Consider the following 7,005-nt stretch of genomic DNA (forward strand, 5'->3'; position numbering starts at 1 on the left):
GGCTGGTCTTTAACTCCTGACCTCAAGTGATCCACCCACCTTGGCCTCCTAAAGTGTTGGGATTACAGGCGTGAGCCACTGCGCCCAGCCTGGCCCTTGTCTTTTCCAGCCCAAATTCCATGGCTCATGGCCCCTTCCTCCATCTCATCGTTTCAATCTCTGCTTCTTTTGTCATCCTCTCTTCTCTGCCCCAGACCTTCCTGACTCCCTCTTAAAATGACACTTGTGATTACACTGGGCTCACCTGGCTATAAACCCAAAGCCCTCAATTTAATCACGTCTGCAAAGACCCAGGAAAACTAGCATGTACACAGGGTTCCGGGGTCAGGACACAGACATCTTCGGAGGGCTGTTATTCAGCCTGCCCTCCGCTGAATACCCACGGGTGTCAGGGACTATCACGTTGGACAGTGCCGCTTTCAGAAACAGGTGAACAATCTAATCCAAACTCCCAGTGTCATGCCCCAGCTCAGCCGTGTTGTGGGACCTTGGGCAGATCACTTCCTATCCCTGGTTGACTGTACTTTCCTTGCCTATAAAAAGAGGTTGATGATAACCCATGGCTGGGAAAATGTAACAAGCCACCAGGCATGTAAGTGCTTATTTCATTGTAAAGGGGAGTTCTGAGTTTTAGGAGGGTTGTCAGAGACCATATAGGGTTCAGCTAAATCACATTACAGATGGGAAACAGATTCAGAGTGAAGAAGAGGCTTGCCAGGGGCTCTCGCTGAGCTGGTAGTCGAGCCAGAAAGGGGACTCAAGTGGAACACTGTTCCCCCACCATGCTGCAGTGCCATGCCCCTCTGTGAGCCTCAGTTTCCTCACCTGTAAAAACTCAAATAATGCACATTTTCAGAGCCATTGCGAAGATCAAAGGAGTTCTCAGGTGTGTATGTGCTCTGGGGACAGTTGAAGGAGTGTGGAATGGAAGTCGTGAGGACACCCAGGTGCAGGTGTTATGGCTGAGCTCCAGGGCTGAGGCTGGCCAGCCTGCAAGGGTGACGGGGGCTGCACCCTCCATCTGCTTGAGCCGCAGTGCTCTGGACACCTCAGAGGACTTCAAAGGTGCCTGCTGAGGGCTCCAAGGCCTTTCCTGACTTTTGGTCTTTTTCTCCCTTCTAGAAGCAAATCTTGGGAGCAGCAGGAGTCAGGCCTTTCCCATGCTGACATGGGCTTGTGGCCCTTTCCTGGAAAGTGACCTCTCCAAGGCTTGGGCCTCACTTAATTCTGCTCCTCCTGCAGGAGCTGTGTTTTGCCTGGGGCAGGGAGCCAGGCAGGGGCTCTTTGAGGCCTGGGTAGAGAGGCCTGAGCCTGAGATTCGTGTTCTGGCCCTCCCACTGGCTCACCAGGCTGGCCTGGGCTATTTCTTGGCCACTCTGTGCCCAGCTGCACAGTGGGCAGGTGGTGGTTTGACCAGCCCCCTGAGGCCTAAGTTTCTGTAGGTGTCACAAGAAACTATTCCTGGCTGGGCACAGTGGCTCACGCCTGTAATCCCAGCACTTTGGGAGGTCGAGACAGCGTATCACGAGGTCAGGAGATCGAGACCATCCTGGCTAACACTGTGAAACCCCCTCTCTACTAAACATACAAAAAATTAGCCGGGCATGGTGACGCACACCCGTAGTCCCAGCTACTCAGGAAGCTGAGAGGCAGGAGAATCCCTTGAACCTAGGAGGTGGAGGTTGCAGTGAGCCAAGATCGCGCCACTGCACTCCAGCCTGGGTGACAAAGCGAGACTCTGTCTCAAAAAAAAAGAAAAAATGAAAGAAACTATTCCTGACTCAAAATCCCTCTTGCACTAGTGGGTAGGGCCTGCTGGCAGGAGACACGGCAAGAGGCAGGGGTGGAGCCGGAACCCAGGGTAGCTTCATCTGTGTCAGTTTCTGCCTCCCATGCCAGCATTGCAGCTCCATCCTGACCGTGGGCTGAGCAGGGCAGTCCTATGGAGCTGCAAGGAGACCTCTGGGCCAGAGGAATGGGTGCCAGCATTGGTGTTGAGTTTTTGAAAATTCCTGACTGCAAGTCAAACAGGGATTAGATCATGCACAGTAACAACCTAACACGCTATTTATGCAGGTTCTATGCCGGTGGGAGGAAAAGGGTTATGTGTTCTTCCTCTGGGCACTGGAGACGTAGGATTTTGTAGAAATAGCCTCGGAGGTGCACAGTGCTCAAGCTTTTGAACATTCATTCATTATGGTCTCCTGAGTGTCAGGCTCTGTGCTGTGTCTTATGGCCAGGGAAGAAGAGGCTGCGGTTCCTGCCATCTCACAGTCCAAGTGTCATTTTCTTGGCAGGGTGATGGAAGCCTAATGAGGGGAAGGGACTCACTTAAGGTCAGATGGCGTGATTCAAAGGCAGAGCCAGGACTAATGGGAAGGGGGCGTTAGGGCCTTGGTTTATGGTTCCCCTCCTTGGGCTGGAGGCCAGCGGTTAAGATGATGGTAATGGTAGTGGTAGGAATATTGGGTACCACTTATAAAGCTCACACCACGTGGTTTCTATGCCGAGTTCTGGCCATGCTTTGGCTTGTTTCATCCTCACAACACTTCTAGGAGGTAAAAGTTTATTATCGTCATTTTACAGATGGGAAAACTGAGAAACAGAGAAGTTAGGTAACTTGCCCAAGGTCACACAGCTGCTAAAAGACAGAGCCAGGACTGGAACTAGACTATTGGACTCCAACTCATATGCTCCTGACTAAATGCAGGTGTGAGGCTGGGACATGGTCTTAAATGACTGGCATGTACTGACCCAGGAGCTGCAGCTCATGGGGTGTGGGGAAGCAACTGGGGGCCCTGGGCAGGCAGGCAGGACCAGCTCCTCAGCACCCCACGAAGCAGGGGCTGGGGCTGAGAAAAAAGCTTCCTAAGAATCCCATGGAAAAAGGGCCTCCTTCAGGCTCTTTGTGCCTCTTCCTGCCCAGAGCCTGACATGGTCAGTGAGGAAAAGAATCGGTTGTTTTCATCATGAGAATCTTTAATATTGATACCAAGAAGTTATAGGGTACAGCGGGAAGGACTGGGAGCTGTGGTCAGAAGACCCAGGTTCTAGGGCGAGCGTGGTGGCTTATGCCTGTCATCATCCCAACACTTCGGGAGGCTGAGGTGGGCGGATCATCTGAGGTCAGGGGTTTGAGATCAGCCTGACCAATATGGTGAAACCCTGTCTCTACTAAAAATACAAAAATTAGCTGGGTGTGGTGGCGCGCACCTATAGTCCCAGCTACACTGGGACTGTGGAGGCTGAGGTAGGAGAATTGCTTGAAGCCGGGAGGCGGAGGTTGCAGTGAGCCGAGATTGTGCCACTGCACTCCAACCAGGCGACAGAGCAAGGCTCCATCTCAAAAAAAAAAAAGATGACCCAGGTTCTAAGTGGACTCTGCCTCTTGGCAGCTGGGTGCCTGAGCAAGTTACTCTTCCCCTTGAGCTCCTTCTTTTTTTTTTTTGAGACGGAGTTTCACTCATGTTACCCAGGCTGGAGTGCAATGGCGCGATCTCGGCTCACCGCAACCTCCGCCTCCTGGGTTCAGGCAATTCTCCTGCCTCAGCCTCCTGAGTAGCTGGGATTACAGGCACGCGCCACCATGCCCAGCTAATTTTTTGTAGTTTTAGTAGAGACAGGGTTTCACCATGTTGACCAGGATGGTCTTGATCTCTTGACCTTGTGATCCACCCGCCTCGGCCTCCCAAAGTGCTGGGATTACAGGCTTGAGCCACCGCGCCCGGCCCCCCTTGAGCTCCTTCTTTTCATCTGTACACACGGAATGGAGTCCCTGTTGCTGCAAGAAGAGATCCAACTGCCCCGTAGGATGCTGGTGGGGGGGCAGCAGGCAGGGTGGGATGATGGCTCAGCCAACCTCCTCTCCTCAAAGAGGAGTCCCAGGCCACCACAGCCAAGTCCTCGATCCACCGGGTGACCTTGCCTGGCGGCTACTTTGACCTCCCTGCTTGGTTGGCTGAGACAGTTATGACAACATTAGCCCTGTACACCCAGGATTTCCAAGGAGGAGACTGCCTTGAGATGGGTGGGGGTTGAGGAAAGAGCCTGAAAAGGAACGCCCTAGGCCTGGATGCTTGGAACATCCACTTCTCTCAGGAACGATCCCCTAAACCCAGTCTGTGCCATACTAATGTGCTTTGCTTGAGGAAACACACAAGTCCCAGATGCCAAGGTGGCAAATGAGACCCAGTTCCTGGCAAGGGGCACGGGCTCAGCAGCAGCTCCCCTGACTTCATCCTACCCCTTCCCCGAGGCCCATGTCAATCCCACCCAAGCGGCCCCCTGGGTTGGAGCGCTCCAGGCAGGGGACGTATCCCCTGGAGAAGGGTCTTGGAGAAGAACGGCTGGCAACTGGTGCAGAAGGCACATTTCGTCTTGTGTGACTCCTTCCTGCCAACACACAGCAAGAACTTAGCGCAGAAATCACATGGTATGAGCTTTATAAATAGCTACCTGATACTACTACTGCTGCCATTATTGTCAGTCGCCAGAGAGCACACCTTGGTGGGGGAAGGCCCTGGCTGTGGAGGCTGTGTGACCTTGGGAAAATTGCCTAGCCTCTCTGATATATATATATATATATATATATTTTTTTTTTTTTTTCGAGACAAAGTCTCGCTCTGTCTTCCAGGCTGGAGTGCAATGGCACAATCCTGGCTCACTGCAATCTCTGCCTCCCCGGTTCAAGTGATTCTCCTGCCTCAGCCTCCCAAGTAGCTGGGACTACAGGCACCCACCACCACACCCGGCTAATTTTTATATTTTTAGTAGAGACGAGATTTTACCATGTTGGCCCGGCTGGTCTCGAACTCCTGAACTCAGGTGATCCACCCGCCTTGGCTTCCCAAAGTGCTGGGATTACAGGCGTGAGCCACCACGCCCTGCCCTGAGATTGTTTTTTCATCTATAAAGTCACAAAAATGATACTTTTCTCCAAAGTCTGTTATCAGTATTAAGTGTGATACTTGCAAGAAAAGCACGTGCTCAGCAAATGAGAGCTGTCATCATTTTATCATGGCTATTTAAACAAATTAACATACAGTCTGTGCAGAACTCAAACTGGATGTCACAGCTCATAGCTGCTTTTGTACTTTTCCGACAGCATTATGCTGCTTCTAGTCATCAATCAAATTGCTGGACTGAAGGGTTTGAACCTGCCATAGACCCATCTTGGTTCAAGTCCTGGCTCCTGGTGCTTGTGTGACCTTGAACCCCTTGAAGCCTGGGTGTTCTCTGCTATAAAACAGAGATGATACTAAACATACCTTCCTGATGGATTTTTAAATGAAAGTTTCATGGAGCAATGCAGGTAGAGCCTGCAGTGCTGTATCTGGCTCTAACTAAGCACTCCATGATTGTTTAAGATTCTGTTATTCTGGCTGGGTGTGGTGGCTCACGCCTGTAATCCCAGCACTTTGGGAGGCTGAGTGAGGTGGATTACCTGAGGTTGGGAGTTTGAGACCAGCCTGGCCAACATGGTGAAACCCTGTCTCTACTGAAAATACAAAAAATTAGCCGGGCGTGGTGGCGGGCGCCTGTAATCCCAGCTACTGAGGAGTCTGAGGCAGGAGAATTGCTTGAACCCAGAGGGCAGAGGTTGCAGTGAGCTGAGATTTCGCCACTGCACTGCAGCCTGGGTGACTCAATCTCAAAAAAAAAAAAAGAAAAAAAAGATTATGTTATTCTTAGACTGGCACTCCCACAGTGGACAAAGCAAGCAGCTTCTGCAATTGGCATCCTCACGACAACACTGTGAGGTTAGAATTTTCACTCTCATGGCAGAAGTAGAAGCTGAGGCTTAGCGAGCCTCTGCTCCCAAGCTCAATAGAGGAAAGTGGGTCCTGTTTGTCTCTCCCGGGCTAAGCTGCTTTGAAAGCAGAGGCTGTGTCACCCTCCCTGGCCCCGGCTGTGAGCATGGTGTCCTGCCCACCAGCTTCTAAATCCATTGGCTCCTCCAGTCAAAAAGGCAAATCCCCTCCTCACTTCTGCCAGGGTGAGCCCCAGCCTGACACTGGTGCAGGACACTGCCCTTCTGTGCCTCAGTTTCTCCATTAAAAACAGTTGTGATAATTTCAGCCCTGGCATTGGTATCAAAAGACCTGAGTGTGAACACTGATTTGGAGTGGCCTTGAGCAATTGAATTAATTTTCTTTTTCTTTGAGACAGAGTCTCACTCTGTCACCCAGGCTGAAGTGCAGTGGTATAAACTTGGCTCTCTGCAACCTCTGCCTCCCGGGTTCAAACGATTCTCTGGACTCAGCCTCCTAAGTAGCTGGAATTACAGGCATGTGTCACCATGCCCGGCTAATTTTTGTATTTTTAGTAAAGACGAAGTTTCACCACGTTGGCCAGGCTGGTCTTAAACAGCTGACCTCCGGTGATCTGCCTGCCTCAGCCTCCCAAGTGCTAGGATTACAAGCATGAGCCACTGCGCCTGGCCTTGACTTCATTTTCTTAGTTTCTGTGGCTTTGCCTGCAAGAAGGGGCTAGTAGTAGAATGTGATAATAGGATGGTAAGTGAAGAGAGAGAGCACCAAATAGCAATCAATATGCTTCTAATTACATTTTTAAAATCAGTCTATGTGTATGTGCTTGTATCTACTTTCTCAAATATACAAAGAAAATCAACCAAAACATTCCCAGGAGTACTTTCCGGACACTGGGCTCATGGGTGATTTTTGCTTTCTTCTTTCTATGACTTTTGTACTTCCCAGTTTTTCTTTGATTTTCCTTTTTTTTGACAGGGTCTTTGTCACCCAGGCTGAAATGCAATGATGCACAGGTCACTGCAGCCTCCAACTCCTGGGCTCAAGGGATCCTCCTATCTCAGCCTCTGGAGTAGCTGGGAGTACAGGAACATGCCACCGTGCCCAGCTAATTTTAATTTTTTTTTGTAGAGAGGGGATCTTGCTATGTTGCCCAGGCTGGTCTTAATTCCTGGCCTCAAGCAATTCCCCTGCCTCGGTCTCCCAAGTGCTGGGATTAGAAGCATAAGCCAGTGTG

Source organism: Sapajus apella, unplaced genomic scaffold (assembly GCF_009761245.1).
Source record: "Sapajus apella isolate SASKATOON/1434 unplaced genomic scaffold, GSC_monkey_1.0 scaffold76, whole genome shotgun sequence".
NCBI classification, from domain to species: Eukaryota; Metazoa; Chordata; class Mammalia; order Primates; family Cebidae; genus Sapajus; species Sapajus apella.